An 18,849-nucleotide genomic window follows, 5' to 3' on the forward strand; every position below is an offset into this window, starting at 1 on the left:
TTATTAGTGACTCCAGTGCATCTTTGTGAGCTGGATGGATTAACACACTGTATGGTCCACTTTTCTGGACATTTGTGTGCACGTTAGCAACCACTGCATTGTGGTCATATTAGTGGCTGAACTGTTTTTGCTTGTAAATGACAACATTTGGGCAGAAGAGTATTTAAATGAATCATACATTGATACATTAAGGTACATATAGTTAAATAATCTGAATTAACGTGCTGTGCAGTCCAGGTTTATGAATGTCTGAGTGCATGTTAGCAACCACTGCATTGTGTTTGACGGTGTTTCTTGTATGCTGTATTAAACAGCATTTTATGGTGTTTTCTGGCAGCTGAATAACTTTGCTGTGTTGCTGTGTAGCACAGATACAACTGTGCAGCACTTTCTGCTAATGATTTGATGCTCTGCTTTGAGGGACAAGCTTTTATGCTTCTGCTGTGTCTGACATTTGATTTTTGCTGTATAGCTATATTTTAACATAGTGTTACTCGCCCAGACCACCCCAGTAACTTCAACGTGCACAGTGCAGGGAATATTATGACTGGAACATGAAGAAATGTGGCCAGGCTGGTTTTTGTTTGTTTGGGTTGTTTTTTTTTTTTTTTTCTTGATTTGCTTTTGCTTTGCATTGTGTTGGTGAAGCACGTGGATACCCAAAATGGTGATCAAGATGCAAATTTGATTAATTGTGCAGCATTTTATAAACCTATATTTGTTAACCTTGTCATCTGGGTTTTAAGGGCAAACAGTCCAGCACTAAGTAAGCAAGTAATAAATGGATTAGATGTACTTATGGGGCAAGCAAACATAATCCAGGAAAATATTTCCCTGTAATTGTAAATTAATGTAATCTGTATTCAAATATAATTTTTTGTAGATGTGCTGTATGTGTTTATGGAAATGACCAGACAAAAACACACATTAACAGGCACCAAGACATTTTTATATTACAGATAAACATTTTCAAATAGCTAACAACACTTCGCATTACAGATGGACTGAACAAATTGCTTAGCATACAATAATAACACCAACAATCAAGTGCAACCTCCACACACCCACCCAAACTCAGCTGCTGTGCTATTTCATTTATGCATAAAGTACATTTTGTATACCACCAGCTACATTCTCCTTATTGATTATGAAATGTTATATATTTTCTGCAAGGGTGAATGCCCTTGGTTCCTCCTACTGTGGCTCTGAAACAGTTTTCAGGGCTAAGCCACAAATTCTGCTAACAATATCCATGCCAGTGACTGTAAATATGGCTATAATCAAGACTGATAGAATATCTCCTTTGCTGGAGCTCTCTTCAAAAGCCAGTGTCAGAAAGCCATTTTCCTGCTAATGCTAATGTAGCCCACGAATCTGCTGTATTGATACCAAAGCTGCTCTTTGAACTATGGACACTGTGTGTGTGGCTTGGTGGGGACAGCTGAAGGCGGGATTAGACTTTGACTGTGTTTGTGTTGGTCTAAATCCCTAACAGAGCTAGCTGACCTCAGAGCGGATGGAGTGAAATGAATTCATCCTCAAGATAAACACACAGGGACACACTCTCTAACACACACAAAGACGCACACACACACACCTTCTTAGTCGCTCTCCCTCTTTTTCATCCACACACACAGTTTGGTTGAATAATGGCCCAGTGAGTGGTGTGCCTATGGGGAAAGCTGTCAGTTTAATTGAATCCAGTATTCTCCATTCTCCCTGCCTGCTAATTGATTCTGTCAGGCTCTTCTGCTTGACAAAGAGACTGACATTTTCCCCTGCGTGGTTATGACTGTCACAGTGCGAGTGACTGTGCTTGTGTGTGTCAATGTCTTTGAGGTTTTTTTTATTTACATTGTGCTACAAAACCTTATATCTGTCTGTATGTTGCAAGAACATAATTCCTTCAGAAGCACAGTATTTTAGATTGTTTTATGGCCTTGTGTTCTGTGCTTGTATAGATGAACAGTAAATTAAGGACAGAGATTTTTGTGGGTGTTTATGTGTCTATGACCTAAATTTTACCAATTCAGTTTATTTAAAAAGAAAGTTAAATTAGAATCATATTATTTCTTCACATGACGTCTTCAAATTCCATAACACAAAATCAACATAGTGTCTGTAGTTTAACAAATAATATTAAATAGCAAAAGCATATGGTTTACACCCGGTTTCAACACGTGCCACGTCTCGCTGAAGGCATGAAACTAAGTGCAAACAACAATCTTTTATACTTTTACAATTTCAGAGTGTGCATATTTAAACACCAGGCCTAATGGAGGCACTCACAATCAAGCATCTGGATTTGGATTTGATTTGGATTAGTCAGTCGCTTCTTTTAATTATTATCACGAGGGTCAAAATTAACAATCTCTACTTGTAATGTGGTTAAAAACTAATGCAGTGCGTTATAACAGAGGGCCAGTTTTGCAAGTTTTATAACAGTTTTGCAATACTTCGACGTGGACGCTAGCATTTTTTGCAGCTGACCTTTTTCGCTTCTAGGACAAAATTTGGCGAGCAGAGTACTCCTACTCCTATTAAATTACCATCAAACTGTCAACGTATGCCATTCATGTATCAGTACATGAATTTCAAGGTTTTGCAGAAACTGTTGGGGTGTGGCCTGCAGGTGGTTTTTTATCCGTTTATTTCATTTCATCTTTAATTCAAATACATAAACATAAGTCATGCCTGAATTTACTTCATGGCACAGTAACAATAACTTAATTAACATGGGGTTCTCAGGAGGATAAGTACAGTTTTTCAGTCACTGTTACACATAGATATAAAATAAGGTAGGCTTGTTTTTAATAAAGGCTTCTCTGAATCCTGCACGCCAACCCAAATTGTCAAATTTATCCAGAGAGCAGTTGTTCAGCCCCCAAGACGCCATACGATACCCATCAGTTTGCCCCATATCAGGATATATTAAAGACCTGTGTGAAAATGATACTTTTATTTTGTTGTTGTTGTTGTTGTTGTTGTTGTAGATTGCTTGCTCCCTCAGGTCTGTTTGGTTTCTTACCTTGCAAAGTGTACTAGATTGAACTGTAATTACTAAAAAGAACTGACTTTACTTACTGTCACAACCCGGCTCATAGGAAGTGACAATCAAGAGGGAGACCACACACAGGCTTTTAACGGCTGTAAGACATATTTAATGAAATTAGGTAAAGCAACTTAAAGACCATTTAAAGGACATAACAGCCATAACTGAAACTTCCATGATGGGTGCCAGACAGAGAGAGCCAGAGCCCAAAGCCAGCGCCCCCCTGGTTCCGTCAAGGTGTCTTTATATACACTGGGACTGGCCTCTCAGGTGTGCTGCATCAATAATTGGGACAGCTCCACCTACCTGCAAGAAACAGGTAACAGAAAAAGCAAAACACAAGGCCAGCCCACTGGCCGTCACATTACAAATTAGCAAACTGTTGGTAGATCACCTGCAGAACCTTCAACCCATACTGGAGTGTTTTTCGTCCTACTCTGTCATTCCCTAAATATCTTGTTAAAAATGAGGAATTAAGAAGCTTCAAGTGTGATTTGCAGTTTTATCTATATCTTGGAAACTAAAAGTCAAAGCAAATAATAAAGTGTTCTGAGACAGGAACGGCAAAATTTGCTACAAAAAAAGGCTATCTATCTTTATGACCAGGGGGTTATTTTACCAAAGTGTTAACAGCACAACATTCAGCAGGTTGATATATTGCATTTTCCTCAGTCCAGACACCCCAGGGCCTCTAAGCTGCCCTTTAAAACAATATAAGATTGGCGGTGGAGAAAGCACACATAGGTGCCCAAATGCACAGACAGCAAACAGAAGCTTCTGATCAAATACAGCCAAGAAATATTAGTTTATATGCAATCCATGCATCCACGTATCCATTCATTTTCTCCCATTTATGCAGTTCGGTGTCGAGGGGGGCCCATCCCAGCTTTTATGGGAAAGAAGCTGGGTACACCCTGAACAGGTTATCCATCTTTTGCAGAGACAGGCAACTTTTCACACTCACATTAACACTTACGGCCAATTTATAATATATCAGTGGACCTAGCATGCATTTCTTTGGTTTATGTGAGGAAGCCAGATTACCTGAAGAGAACCCTTGCAGGCACAGACAGAGCATACTCCACACTGAAGGACCCAGCAAGCCAGTGGTTTAAAACTCAGGACATTACAGTACTTACCACGGTTTCACTGTGCCACACATGTAATTCACCAGTTTTGGCCCATATTTGTGAGCCAAAATTTAGGTCCAAGATCGCTGTACCACTGCTTTGACAGGTTTTCATGACAAAATGAAAGTCAATGAAAGGATAAATGTTAACTCATATTATATAGTGTCATCCATAATGTTTGTTTGGTAGAAAGACATAACTTATGTGTCTTTGCCTCTGTACATCACAACAGTGGATTTTAATTTAAACAATCAATATGTGATTAAACTTTAGAAATTAGACTTTTTTGCACACAGGCTCCTATTTCAGGGGGACAAACAAACAAATGTAAATTTACATATAAAGCCTATCTTTATAAGATTTGCAGCCAATACCTGTAGTCTAGACAACCATGGTTTGTGGGGCTTTCTGTATTCCATTTTTTATTTAATAAAGGGAAAGATAACACTGTTAGGTTCAGATCAGCCTTTTTTTGGGGGGTTTTCTTGGGTTGCTTTTGTTGTGTGCTCTGGGTCATTATCCATTTCCACTTTGAGTCACTGGCTGATCACTTTTTATTTATTTGTTTGTTTTTTTCCAGAACCTCTCAGGCTCTTTTTGACATTTTCTCAAAAATTACAATTTTGCATTCCTGGTCTTGAGTGTAATCAGTGTTTTGCATCTTGTTATAATGTATTTACTTTCAGGCATCTCTTGATTGAAGGCTTTGACCGTGATGCATCTGCCATCTCCAGAGTGTTCTTGACTTGGTTATATGTTAAGTTTTTCTTAACCATAAAAACAATTCGTCCATCTCTCCTGTGTCAGTCATTCCCTCCCTACATCATCTGACTATGTGTTGCCAATGAATTTGTGCCCTACGCCACATTACAAACAAATAACATACAGTAGACACAACTAATCTTACAATAATCTCCGCTCAGATTATCTCTTCCTGTTTACTAGGGGAATGGAATGGGAAACAGCAGAGCGGGAGAAAGGAAGAGAGAGAGGGAGATTACAGTTATGAGGTAACTTCTGTAGTTCATACAGATATGATGTTCACAGATTGGGTAACTGTGCTCTATCAGACTTACAACTTTAGTGAGAGTGGCACAGGAAATGAGAGAATGAGTTATTACTGGTTTTGGGTTGACCAACTACTTGTAGTCTGATAAATTGAAAAAAAAGAAAAAAAAAGAAAAGAGTCTACGATGTATATAAACGCCCCTTCTGTTGTTTTGGAGTACCAACTGTCATGCAGAGGTCGCTATTAATCTTGTACTGAAGTGTTTTTATTTAGTTTTTGGAATTCATGTGGATTTTATATTTACTGAAATGTGATGTTACAGATCTGATTACATTTGCATGGTACATGAAGCAGAGGTGGACACATACCTCCAATAAAGAAATACCTGAATGAGTTATAAAAAATATTTATAACTCATAATTTTTTTAAAAATGCGTAAAATGCACATTTTACAATAATACACAAATATCTCTCTCTGTTGAATGGAAATCTCCCCCTGCATAGTCTGGAGTTCAGCAACCAAACTTTGCACACAGGTGCATCTTAGGCCCCTTAAGGCTCTTATCTATATCACATATTATAACATCATCATGTTGCATAGCAACCACCTACCAACTGGCTAACGTGGACAATTTTTAGCATTTATGCACCATGAACACATCTGAAAAACCTTGTGTAATTTGATTTCACAACAATATCATATTTTATGTATCCACATAACTTTAATATTGTGATATACTGTGTGATTTTATGACATAATCATGTTGCCTAGCAACAACATATAGCAGAGCAGGGCCTGAGCCTTGCAGGGCACCCTCAAAAATTGGTTAATGTTTATACAGTAAGTCCCTTATTTATCTCATGTTTATAGGTAATAAGTTCTATTTTACAGATATTATTATTCGCCATGTTCATGAAAAAATAAATATGCTAAAGGAAAACTCAAAAAATTGTTCCACTGCATGTACAACCAGACTGTGAAGCAAAAATCTGTTGTAACACATGCTGCTGCTATTTTTTTTTTTTTTTTTTTGCACTTCAGTTAGGATTAAAACAGATGTTGAGGTCGACAGGAGCGTCATCTTACAACACAGGCATTTACTGAGGTACAGTATTAATATAAAAGATGACATGATGTCATAAAATGATCCCATAAAGGTAATCGTTTGACCTCAAATGTCGGGGTTAGGTCATAGTATTAAATCAAAGATCATAACTGTAGAGCAGCAGCAGAGAAGATTATTCCTGTACTAATCACATCTGACATCATCATATTCTATCTTTAGCAAAGTTCCACTTGTATATATTTTTTTATTTACTTTTTTCCTGTTAAAACGCAATAGCTTTTTTTTAGTCTATTTTTGTCACATCCAGTGTTTTTTAAACCAAGACACTTCTTTGTGTACCTAAAACTGAGGATGAATTGCAAACCCTGTATGGTGAGTGCAATATATATGAAAATAAAATACTGATATATAAAATACGATATAGTATATTTAATACTATGCACTATACTGTTGTAAAATGTACACTGTAGTACATTTGGACGCAAAACGACACATTAATAAAAGACACTGTGACAATATTCTGTTGAAGAAAATAGTTAATAAAAATAAAATGAAGTGGTGTTTTTAATCATACTCAACATGCTAGCATATTATTTTTGAAGTATTAACCTAACTATATTATGTTTGCAATTTTTCATAAAGGACTCCCTCTATCCTTAATCACAGGATAAAGACTTAGGTAACTCCTGCATATATTATTACCACGGATTTAGCTTGTTGTTGACATCCAAAGACGGATATCTTTAGTGAGGAGACTGGAAAAAAATAAAGGGTTTAGCTGGATGCTAAGTCTTGGCTTATTTTTTTTTATAGAAAAGACAAAAACTGGGGATTAATGCTGACTTAATCTCATATTGGTAATCCTTTAACCTCTGACACAATGTGCTGAAGGTTAGATATCACAGCATTGAATTATATGTCTACCGTAAATATGTGTGTATATGTCTGTGTATTTGTCCGTGTATATGTCTACAGTAAAAATGATTAATTTAATCTTTAACGGCACCACGGTAATAGGGGAAATGAAGTCATTTTAGTTATAAGAAACAGGAGCAGCACCTGCATTTGTTGCCATTGTATATTGGAACATGGCAGTTTCTTTTGAAGAGCATAAATAAAACAACTGACCTACTTGTAACAGTGCTTTAGTGCCATCCATTTGCCTGTACTAGACATAAGAAATCTGCAACAACAACAACAGTTCCAGTCAACGCCTCCTGAGGTATATTCCATATTGAGCAATGCGATGCCATATTCTAATTCCATCTATGACAAAGGCAGGGTATTATCCTTCTTCAAGCATACCATAATCAAGACTCAATACTCTACCTGATCAAAAAGGGCATATAACTATATTCCAGCTTTAAAAGATTGTGTATAATCATTGACTTTATTAATTACATCAGTCTGGCATTTAAGGGCTCCTAGTGCTATTTTCTGTGCAATGCTCTCAACATTAAATCAGAAATATTCTGGTAAGGCACGTGAAAATACTTTAGAAATAAAGCCTTTATACACTCAGACACTTTATTATGTAGAATTATGATGGGATGAAATCACACAGTTTGTACATAATGTGAATCTTTTTCCATCGAATCCCAAATGTGCTTAATTGGATTGAGATCTGGTGACTGTGGGGTACATTTGAGTACAGTGACGTCTTCAAGAAACCAGTGTAAGTTGATTTGAGTTTTGTGACATGGCACCAGATTGATCCATGCTTTCATGTTAAGTCCAATTCTGACCCAACCATCCAAAGGTTGCAGCAGAAATCTAGACTCATCAGACCCAAGGAGGTTTTTACAATCTTTTCTTATTCAATTTTGGTGAGCCCATTTGAATTGTAGCTTCATTTTCCTGTTCCGGCTGCTGTAGCCCATCTGCTTCAAGGTTTGAGATGTTGAGTGTTAAGAGTTAATCTTCTGCAGACCTTCAAAGGAGTGGTTATTTCAGTTACTGTTGTTTTCCTATCAGCAGTCTGGACATTTTCCTCTGACCTTTCCATCAACAAGGCATTTGCAACCCAGCTTGCTGGATAGTTTCAGTTTTTCAGACCATTCTCTGCAAACCCCAAATAAGGCTGTATTGGACAATACCAAAAACAATGTCACTTAAATCATCTTCCTTCCCCATTCTGATTCTGGGTTTGACCTTCAGCAGATCGTCTTGCCTACATGCCTAAATCCACTGAGTTGCAATGTGACTGGTGTTAATGAGCATTTGAATAGGTGTACCTAACAAAGTGGTCAGTGACTTTCAGCTGTTTCAACAGAATCATTAGGTATTGCAGAATGATTGATTATGGTATTAATAAACAGAAGGTTTATCATTTTGGCAGAAAACACACATCCAGTAGTTTAAAAAGGAACTGGAGCCGTTTCAGTTGCCCCACATTATTTGAAAAAATGAAACCCTTTTCTTGTCAATTTGTTGCACACTAAGCTGTGCCTACTGTTTATGGTTTTATGCCAGACAGTACATGATTTGATGCCTGTCTTTTTATACCTCACGTCATGTTTGAGGTACCAGCAAAAAAGGAAGTGTATTCATCTTTGTTTTCCTACAGACTCTGCTCCTTATGGGGAGTCCCACTGAGCTCTCCTGCCAGCTGGAAGCCCCTCCAGCGTGCCTATCCAGCCATCCTCGGCCTACGTTGGACTGTTCTCTCAATCAGCCGTAGATGGTATACATTGAAAGGGATGCACATGACGGGGTTGGCATCCTTACCAGCTGCCAAACAATATAATTTGGCCGTCTGAATACACTGGAACAAGCTTAACTCTGAGGCCCTTTGGATTGTCTGGCTACTCGCTTTGTCACGGATACCAAGCCCAGTTAGTGTGTGGACAAACCTCACTTTGGCTGCTTGAATCCATAATCCTATTCTGTTGGTCACTGCCCACAGCTTTTGACTAAGGTGCAGGTCAAAACACAATCAGACTGATAAAGATTTATGCATCTCCCCTGAATTGTCTTTTGCCATCATTCAGTGAAGCGTCTGAATTTATGCAGCGGCTTCATCTACCCATCAGATCATGGGTATGACCCTTTTCTAAAAGAGAGCTGGTGCTTAACTCTGACACAATCTAAAATTCAACAGTGAAATGCTCCAATGCACGCAGGAAATCACAGTCTGTTAAGCAAAAGGAGAATGTTATGTGTGAACAAAAATACCATCATAACGTCACTGGACACTTTCAGACTTCAGTCCAGCTTTGATTTCCTATCACTGTCTAGCTCAAACTGTGAAAGTTGGTATAGAGACCAAATGTCTCATCACAGACCCTGGCATCCTATAATTGCTTTTGGCAGCCAGTGGGATCTAAAACAAAACAAAACAAAACTAACATATCATCTCATTATAGTTTCCAAAAAATGTCTAAACTGGTATTCTGCATACCATAATTGTTATTAGCTATAAAAGGAAAGTGACCATACTGTGCTCATAAATACCTGTTCTGAAGGAAAGAAAATGATGACTATACGATTGTCAGGTGTGTGTTTTGTAGCCATTTTTAAAACTTTAGAAATGAGCAATGCATTTCCAGTGACATGCGTAGAACTAGTACTTATATAATAAAATCAGAGGAGATCATGAATGGAGAAAAGATTCTAACGAGACAAAATCTGTGAACAAAAGAGTAATCAGGGGTTATTCTGTGTCATTTCACTCTAAAGAACTGAATCAGCACATGTTGAATTTCTGCCCTACTGAGTAATAAAAATCTAATTTACAAAAATATATTTTACCTCAAATCTCAGAAATTTGTACTCGATTGATATTCTTCACGGGACAAATTAGGAGATTTTTAGGCTATTGGACAACACAACTCAGTATTTCTCTGATGGAAAACTCTGTTTCACACGTCAGGATTATGCTGTTTCAATAAATCTGGACTTGGAAGAGCAACTTGTGGAGATAGGTTAATTGGATAATCCAAATTGCCACTAGGTGTGAATGTGCGAGTGAAAGTGAGTGCGAATGGTTGTCTGTCCCTGTGTGTTGGCCCTGCGACAGACTGGCGACCTGTCCAGGGTGTACCCCGCCTCTCGCCCAATGACAGCTGGGATAGGCTCCAGCGCCCCCCGCGACCCTGAAAAGGATAAGCGGAAGCGAATGGATGGATGGACTTGGAAGAGGTTCAAGATTTATCTTTGTTATGCTAAAATGTGTAATCATTTGGTCACTTTTCAAGGTGTGTGTGTGTGTGTGTGTGTGAAAGTGTAAAATCCACTGTCACTAGAATTTAAAAAAGGAGACGGGGACAGCTGTGGAGTGAAAGGTCTACTAGGTTCAACTTGGCAAACATGACACTTGGTGTTACAATGAAGCAAGTTCATGACTATATGTTCTGTATTTACCCCGTACCCTACTTCGGCATCTGTGTAAGAGTTAAAATTAGTGCTGATTGCAATGAGTAGAACATTTAAGATTGAAGACCATGCTTAAAGTTTAAAGCTGACATCTGAAGGCTTGATTAAGAAGATTTCCTTTGAGTCAGAGGAACCAGAACAGGTGGGTTATTTCGTTAGAGCAGAAAAGGACCAGTGCAACATACTGAGAACAAGAGGTAAATAATAACACAGAAAATGTGAGTCAAAGAGATTAAAAAGTCTGACGAGTGCTGTTTACTGCTCTACATCTCTAACCTAGTGAGTCAGTGAGTTATTTTGCTTATAATAGACATCATGTACAGATGTAAGGTAACCATATTTTCTTCTATGCATCCACTAACAGCTTATTTATAACATAGAAAAGCGAAATATGAAATTTCCTAGTATCTCTGGCTCCCAAAATGAATTCATATAATCTGTAACTTGATGTTCATAAAGTCATTAAAAAGACATGAAAGAAGGATTTCATTAACAAATTAATGTTAGTTTCCATCAGCCCTGAATTAATCAATAAAACTCCTCTTCTAAAGCCATAAATAAAATAAATTGATTTAAAACGAGCATATGCCATGGAAAACAAATAGGAAAGTCTCTTCCACTGTAATTATCTGCTTTCTCCATGTTAAACCATCTCTGAGAAAAGGTGTTATGAAGAATATTTTAAGCAGGAAAATGGAAGCAAAGGATTATGTGGGTAAAGAGGTGAGTAGCTCGAGATTTATGAAGCGACACATCTAGCTCCACAGATCTACTAAGCTAGGTAAATTAACATGAAACCACAAGAAGGGAACCAACAGGAGTAGAAAATTCTCAGCGTGATGTAGTAACAATGTGCAAATTTATAAAGACAGAGACAGACAGTTTATTTCAGCAATGACCAATATCCAGTTATGGGATCACAAGGAGATTTAATTTGGGTGTGAGTAAATTGCTAACAACACAGATGCAGCTTGATACTTGTAACCTCAAAAACACAATACACTGTAATTATAGGTTTTTACATGTGTTTCTCAGGGAACAGGATGGCAATTCAGACTGAGGACTGTTTAACATAAATGAATGTGAAACAGAAACCCTTTTGAAGATCAACAAACCTGAAGTGTAAGGACAATATTGGGAGTGCATCATCAAGATTTTCACCCTCGTTGAATGAATTCACACCTGTGATTGGGAATCTCACTCACAACTACTGTATAAAAGACTAACGTCTTACATATTGGACTACAGAAGTCAGTATGCTTTTCTGGTTGTTCTCATCCACAGACAGTTAAGTAATGTAGCACCCATTTGAAAAGCAAAAACAGTTTTTGATTTACTTTAAATTTTGTGCTGCAGATTACAGCAGAGATGTAAGAAGTAAGAAGGTCAAGTTTAGCGTGCAGTGTTACATGAAAGCAGTATGTCCTAATTGTTTCCTGACTATAGAAAACAGTATAGTGTGGCTCCAACATGTACTGAAAGTAAAAAGAAACAGGAACTGATACCTATTCTGGTCTCAGAGTCAGTGCAATTAGCTATCTAACATACATTTAAAAACTCAACAGTCTTATAGAAGAAATGTCTAAATTCGTTTTGATACAGGACTTTCTCCCCTGAACAAACTATCTACAATGCAACAACAGTTTCTTATTCTCTTGTAAAAGTATACATGCTCACCTTCTCAGGATGACTACTATTTAAACTGTTAAAACTTTGTATAGCTAAATATTCAGGATTTATCAGTTTAGATTCCACAGCTCATTTATGCATTGCAATTACTGCTAAATTAAGCAATAATGTTGAGTTGTATGACTTTCTTTAACACAAGACTGAGTTATTTGTTGTTGTTGTTGTTTTTGTCTCAGGTCACCATGTGATGAAAATAATACAGACTTTCTTTAGACCTCATAGTTTTCCTCTCAAAGTATTTTATTTTCTAGGGAAAGTTGTTGCAGCTTTGACAAATAAAAATCAACTTGTCACACATATAGGGGATAAAGGGGAGCTCTGAAGACATCCAGAAGACAATTATAGATCTAACTGTAACTGCGACAATGAGAACTCTCAAACACAGCAATGGAAGACACGCTCAGGCGTCGGTATGGGCTGAGGTTGAACACCAAGAAGACCAGCCCCCAAACCGACGGCACCATCAGCGTCGATGGAGAAGACTTGGCGAAGGTATCTCACTTCAAGTACCTCGGATCGATGATCAACAACGACGGCGACATCCTGCCAGACGTATGAGCCAGGATTAATGCGGTCTGGATTAAGTGCTGCCAAGTCACTGGTGTCCTGTGCGACCGACGAATGCCTCAATTCGAAGATCTACAAGAGCGTAGTGCGCCCTGTGGCCCTTTACAGATCAGAGTGGTGGCCAGCCACCGCAAAGCACGAACACACCCTTCACACAATGGAAATGGAAATGCGGGTGATGTGATGGTGCCTGGGCCTGACACAATGGGACCACATCACGAACATCGACATCCGAAAGAGGCAGGGCATTGCACCAATCACAGAGAAAATGCAAGGAGCGCGACTGCGATGGTATGGGCATGTGGTCAGAAGTGACAAAAACTCAGTGGCAAGAACAGCACTGCGACTCAGTCCCCAAGGCCGGTGACCAAGGTGCAGACCAAAAAGGCGATGGATGGACTGAATTAAAGACGACGTGAAGAAGATCGGCGCCAACCTTGACCGTGCCGAATGGAAGCGGCTTTGCAGAAAAGCGACCCGCAGAGCGGGAATAACGCTAGGAGGAAGAACAATGAGCTCTCAAAAATATGCTTTCAAAAGATATTAGAATTTAGCTTTGAGAAACTAAACTGTGATAAATAGGCATAGCAAAACTGCATGAACAAAAAAAAAACTGATTCAGTATGACAGCTATTTATTTTCGATCTGACATTTTTTTTTTCAATATCTGATGGTTTAACTACCACTTACATTATCTATAAAGGTGAAAATGTTGTTGCAAGGCAGTTAAACAAATCTAATCTGCCTCAATATATGGGTGTAAGCGAAGCATGAGGAAATGAATCGAAGTTAAACAGACAGAGAAGCAAAGAAATTAAATTTGATGGAAGAAATAAATCAGGAGAGGATTGAGCGAGATGGAAAGACATGAAAAGAGAAGTTTGAGGACCATTTGGGGGGGAAATTATGTGCATAATGTAGCGATAGAGAAAAAGAGGGAGAGAAAAGAAAGAGCACGGCTTTTTCAAAATGAATGCTGCTGTGAAAAACAAACAGATCGAGCCAGTCAGTAGGACTTTAAAAATACTGACTCAGTTCCCTTGGGGATGCTGCAGGGGGACATCTCACCTCTTAAGATAGGGCAACTAGACAGGGCCCTCAGTTTGCCAGGTCCCAAAGGAGAGGTCCACTCAGAATCATTATGTGGCACTTATTTTCATAATTAAAGCTTGTAACATCAAATTCTGCCCCCTGGGTCTTGTGAATACCTAATGGCTATGGTACTCAAAAACAAAAAAACACGACAAGCTCTGAAAGTAATTTGACGTATTTTTTGAAAGTCCCTTTTTTTTCATAATGATTGGTTTCAATACCATTTTTGGCAGGCACTTTTGTTAGTTGTAAGAAATCCGCTTCTTTTGCTATGAAGCTTGATGAGGTTCTGCCGAATCCACCAGTTAATATAACATCCATGTTTAGCTCAGTGACACAGTTAGTGTGATTTTTTTTCTTTTTGCAGTGCGTCTAGCAGATGGACAGAGTTTGTGTACTTCAGGGACTTTGCTGTCAAACCTTTGCCCTCTTCTATTCCGGACTGTCTGCGCTGGTTGAATAATTGGCACATTAAATTATTTAAAAAAGCAGTCAGGGCACATTATCATAAATATTCACTTGACGTTTTGCTTAGATCAACAGTTGCAAGCCAAAGCTCTGGATGTGACTCCGTGACACTGCGTGTGTCTGTGTGCGCGCATGCTTGTGTGGATATCCATTGTGGGTGCCCCAGGGCTGATTGATTGACAGTATTTACAAACAAAGCTTCTTCCTGCCAGTCAACCTAAGTAAATGCAGACAGCATGAAAATGTCAGGCTTATGACAGACCCAGATGTGTGTACACATAACTGCACTGTGCATGTAAATGTCAGCCACACTTAGAGTGGGCACACTCACTCATGAACATGCACACAAAGGACTGAGCAGTGCAGCGGCCCTCGTCACTTTGCTGTTGTAACAAGAGCCTCTAACAAACCTGTCACTGTTCTCGCCTGAGACAAGACAATAATGACATGCTAACAAAGTCGAGCTGCTGAGAATAGGTCTATTACCATGTATTAATGCTATTTGTGGCTACAGACACTGAGGCCTATAGCTCTGCTGTAAGTCTTCTAGCAAATATTGTGCCATTCTCCGCTGAAAACCACGACTGCAGTCTGTTATATAACGTAGTAATTGACTCTAAGCATTAGACTGTGACATCTCATGAACACTTTGGATGCTTTAAAGTACCATAAGGTTCTGATCTTAAATGTTTTAACTGGTGTTTTGTACAGATAAGGTTGTTACTTGGTAGTTGAGTCTAGATGTTTGTGATAATATGTAACATTTACTTGCTGACATTGAATACCGAATATATGTAGTTATTGAGATTTGGTCAATCTCGTGAGTTTATGGAAGTGTAGAACTCTTGTTACCTTTTTAGCGCCCCTTCTTTATATCTAGTCCAAGAAGAAATTATTTTGTGTAACTACCTGAAATACATATACGTGCGTTCTCACATTTATGGATGCACTGCACTGTGCGTCTGTCCCTAGAGCTTCAAAGTGTGCTTTGGAATACAAGCCATTAGATGGGAATTGCACAGTTAAGTTGTACTTTGCAGTACACAAGCAAGGAATAACCCGCGGAAATGACAGCAATCTACAATAATTACTAGTCTTTGAATGCAATTGAATTGAAAGGCGTTAGAGATGAAAAGGCATGAAAACAACATTGATGAAGGAGGGGGAAACTTGTCAATATAAAGTCTCTGTAAAAATGCGGCAATACATGAGAGAATAGGACTGATGGTTTTCAAAACACACTATCAGAAGATTGAAGGGTCCAAACAATTTCCTCTGAACCCGATTGCACCTCAAAAAAATATATGCAGAGATGGCAGCATTATCGTAGTTCTTCAGTATTCAGGATGATACATGTGCTGTGACAGATTGCTCTGTGTCAGAGCCCAGGGGAAGAATGTCTTGCTCCCCACTGATCACAGGTCACTGTGAAATCTCCCTCGGCTCTCGGTAAAGATTATAAGTAGTCTGTTGAGAGTGAAGTGCATTTTATATTAATAGGAATTATTTTAAACCAGAAATCAAAGACACTGTGTGAAAAGTAGGATTTTTGTCAGTAAGAAGCCCTGTAACTTGCTACAAAAATTCAGGTTAAAGGCTGTTCACAGGAATTTAGAGGCACCATAGAGAACTTCCAGGATCTGAGGAAGCCTGAGAAGTCTGGTGGTTCAAGCTTGTGTCTAAGCTTAAAAGAGTGATAAAGTGATAAAGAAATGTAGAAATGACTTTTAAGCATATGCAATCACTTAAACTTGTTAATCTGATTATTCTGCTGCATGCAGTATTTTTATACATGTGTACACTCAGCCACATAGTAGTTTAAGGGGTAATCTGATTTTTTTGTTTATTTTTTAATCTATATGATTTGTGTAAGTGTTTCCATGTAAAGTTGTGGTGTGAGCAAAAAGCACATTACATGCTGTTTTCTCAAAGTAATAAAACCTGATTTTCCACAAAGATTCTTTTCAAAAACACATACACATAGATAATTTTTAGAAACAAAGTCACTGTCCCCAAGAATTGGGATCTCTGGAATTTTCAGATGACATAAAATTTACAGTGAACTAGTTATAGCCAGTATGGCAATCATCCCACTGTATGTACCCAAAGTTAGCAACACTTACTGTTGAGATTCTGACCACTTGTGGTATTTTAGACCTCTTTAAAAAGTGAACTGCCAAGCAGCTGCCTGAGGCAACTGTTGTTGTGATTTGGGACTATTTAGACAAAACTGAATTGAATTGAAATAGTCTCACAGATGATACAGCACCTAAAAGGTCAACTTTGATATAAATATTGATCTTTATAAGATATATAGTTGGTAAATGGTAAATGGCCTGCATTTGTATAGCGCTTTTCTAGTCCTTAAGGACCCCAAAGCGCTTTACACTACATTCAGTCATTCACCCATTCACACACACATTCACACACTGGCGATGGCAAGCTACATTGTAGCCACAGCTGCCCTGGGGCGCACTGACAGAGGTGAGGCTGCCGGACACAGGCGCCACCGCCATAGTTCCAATTTTCTTAAGCAACATAAGCAAAAAAGCTCTAGCATCCTCACAGGAACAAATACGCTTGTAATCAGACTGCTGTGCTATACCTACATGAACCAAAATAGCAGGTGTGCTTGGAGACACCCACATAGTTGGTGCACCCACGACCTACAGTACTGCTTTGCAAGGACAAGGATTAAATAGGGCCCCCGTCTCTCTGCTCTCTCTATATAAACAATAGCTCATTGCGTAGCTTCCATGTGTCATTTTAGTGACGTTAAAGAAATGAAAACTGTCATTTTCTGCATTTCCAAATAACTCGTTAATCTGACTAGTCTCTTGCTTGAGGTATATTTAAACATGTGTACGCATAATATCCGGTAATCTGATTGATTCTTTTTGTGTACTTGAAAGGATCTAGTATAGCTATGTGTAGGCGCAGATTCATGTGTATGTGTGTTTCCATGTTAACCTGGGGGTGTGAGCATTAAACCGAAGAGTGACAAAACATGACTGACTGTTAATCTGTTTGTGTGATGCATGAGTGTGAGAGAGAGAGCAGCAGTCATACAGACCATTAGTGTAGATCAGTAGTAGTGTGTGCTTGTGTGAATGTGAATCATGGAAGAAGTTAACTCTGTGTGCGTGCTTGCATGTGTGTGTGTGTGTGCATGTGTGTGTGTGTCCGACTGTGGTTGAACCCATTAACTGAATAAACCATCCAGTATGATTGCAGTGTCAAATGGGTATGCTGAAGCATTTCTGCTTGGCCCAGCAGTCTTTGTCCTTTTTAAAGTCATGACACACTTACACAGGATCAAAAACTCAGCGGCACAATTAATTATTGATTGGTTGGAAATGCTGCATCAATCCTCATGCATCTGTATAATAGCGGATGTACAAAACACAAACAGATGCTGGCCAATGTGCAAATTAAATGCCATGTGTTAATTTACTCTGATATAATTGAAGTTTATTCTACCATTTGTGTATCTGGCAAAACTGTGCAGTGGTAAATAAGAAAATTATCCTCCAAGCTGAAGGAATATGTTCACCCTCCTGTGTCAGCAAACATTCCTTGAGCGAGACTCCTTGCCAAAGGCATTGAATCCTACGTTTCTCCAATACTGTTTTGTAAGTGATCCTATTTGAACTCATTCATGGTGAAATGGTAAATGGCCTGTATTTGTATAGCGCTTTACTAGTCCCTAAGGACCCCAAAGCGCTTTACACGTTCAGTCATCCACCCATTCACACACACATTCACACTGGTGATGGCAAGCTACATTGTAGACACAGCCACCCTGGGGCGCACTGACAGAGGCGAGACTGCGCCACCGGGCCCTCTCACCTCGAACCGGCAACCTTCCGATTACAAGGCGAACTCCCAACTCTTGAGCCACGATCGCCCAATAAATAATAAGTCAGAAAGCATCTCTATAAGAACAGGCCAATTTCAAAAATGCAACACACAAAACGGAGATGAATAGTCCTCTACTTAACAAATCCTGCTTGTTAAAGTTTAACATAGCAGATGGTGGTGGTATTTTTTGTTTGAATAACATCTCTCCCTAGAATTCGCCTCACCTCAACCTACCCACTCGCTTTACGATTCACATGCAGCTGCCTTTTAGCAAAGCCTCAGGGCAGTTGACGTTTCCTGGATTAATTCCTATTAGGAAAAGAGCACTTATAGGCAGGGGGACACACCGGGGGATTCCCCTAGTGTTTTGGAATAGATTTTCCCTTCTAGACGATGATTATGGGCAAAGAGAATTTAAATGGAATGAAAAGGTTCACAGATCCATTCAGACGCAGTGTGGCTGCATAAGACTGATCCTTACAACATGATATTAATGACCTTACATCTACTCTGGCCCAGTGGTCTGTATGGTTTCAAGAC

General features: G+C 38.8%; 1 protein-coding gene and 1 long non-coding RNA gene across 7 annotated transcripts in view; one reads left to right on the forward strand and one right to left on the reverse strand.

Annotated features, from left to right (window-relative positions):
- LOC146504032 (leucine-rich repeat and fibronectin type III domain-containing protein 1-like protein) overlaps nucleotides 1-18,849 on the forward strand; it is a 191,113-nt gene that overhangs the window by 144,311 nt on the left and 27,953 nt on the right. The gene's annotated exons all lie outside the window — the stretch shown is intronic.
- On the reverse strand, nucleotides 2,973-4,321 carry LOC146504033 (uncharacterized). Its single transcript, XR_014868837.1, has 2 exons — nucleotides 3,416-4,321; nucleotides 2,973-3,079 (listed from the first exon to the last, which is right to left on the reverse strand). It is a non-coding gene; the product is annotated as an uncharacterized LOC146504033 (long non-coding RNA).

This window comes from Neolamprologus multifasciatus, chromosome 14, assembly GCF_963576455.1.
Source record: "Neolamprologus multifasciatus chromosome 14, fNeoMul1.2, whole genome shotgun sequence".
Lineage (NCBI taxonomy): Eukaryota > Metazoa > Chordata > Actinopteri > Cichliformes > Cichlidae > Neolamprologus > Neolamprologus multifasciatus.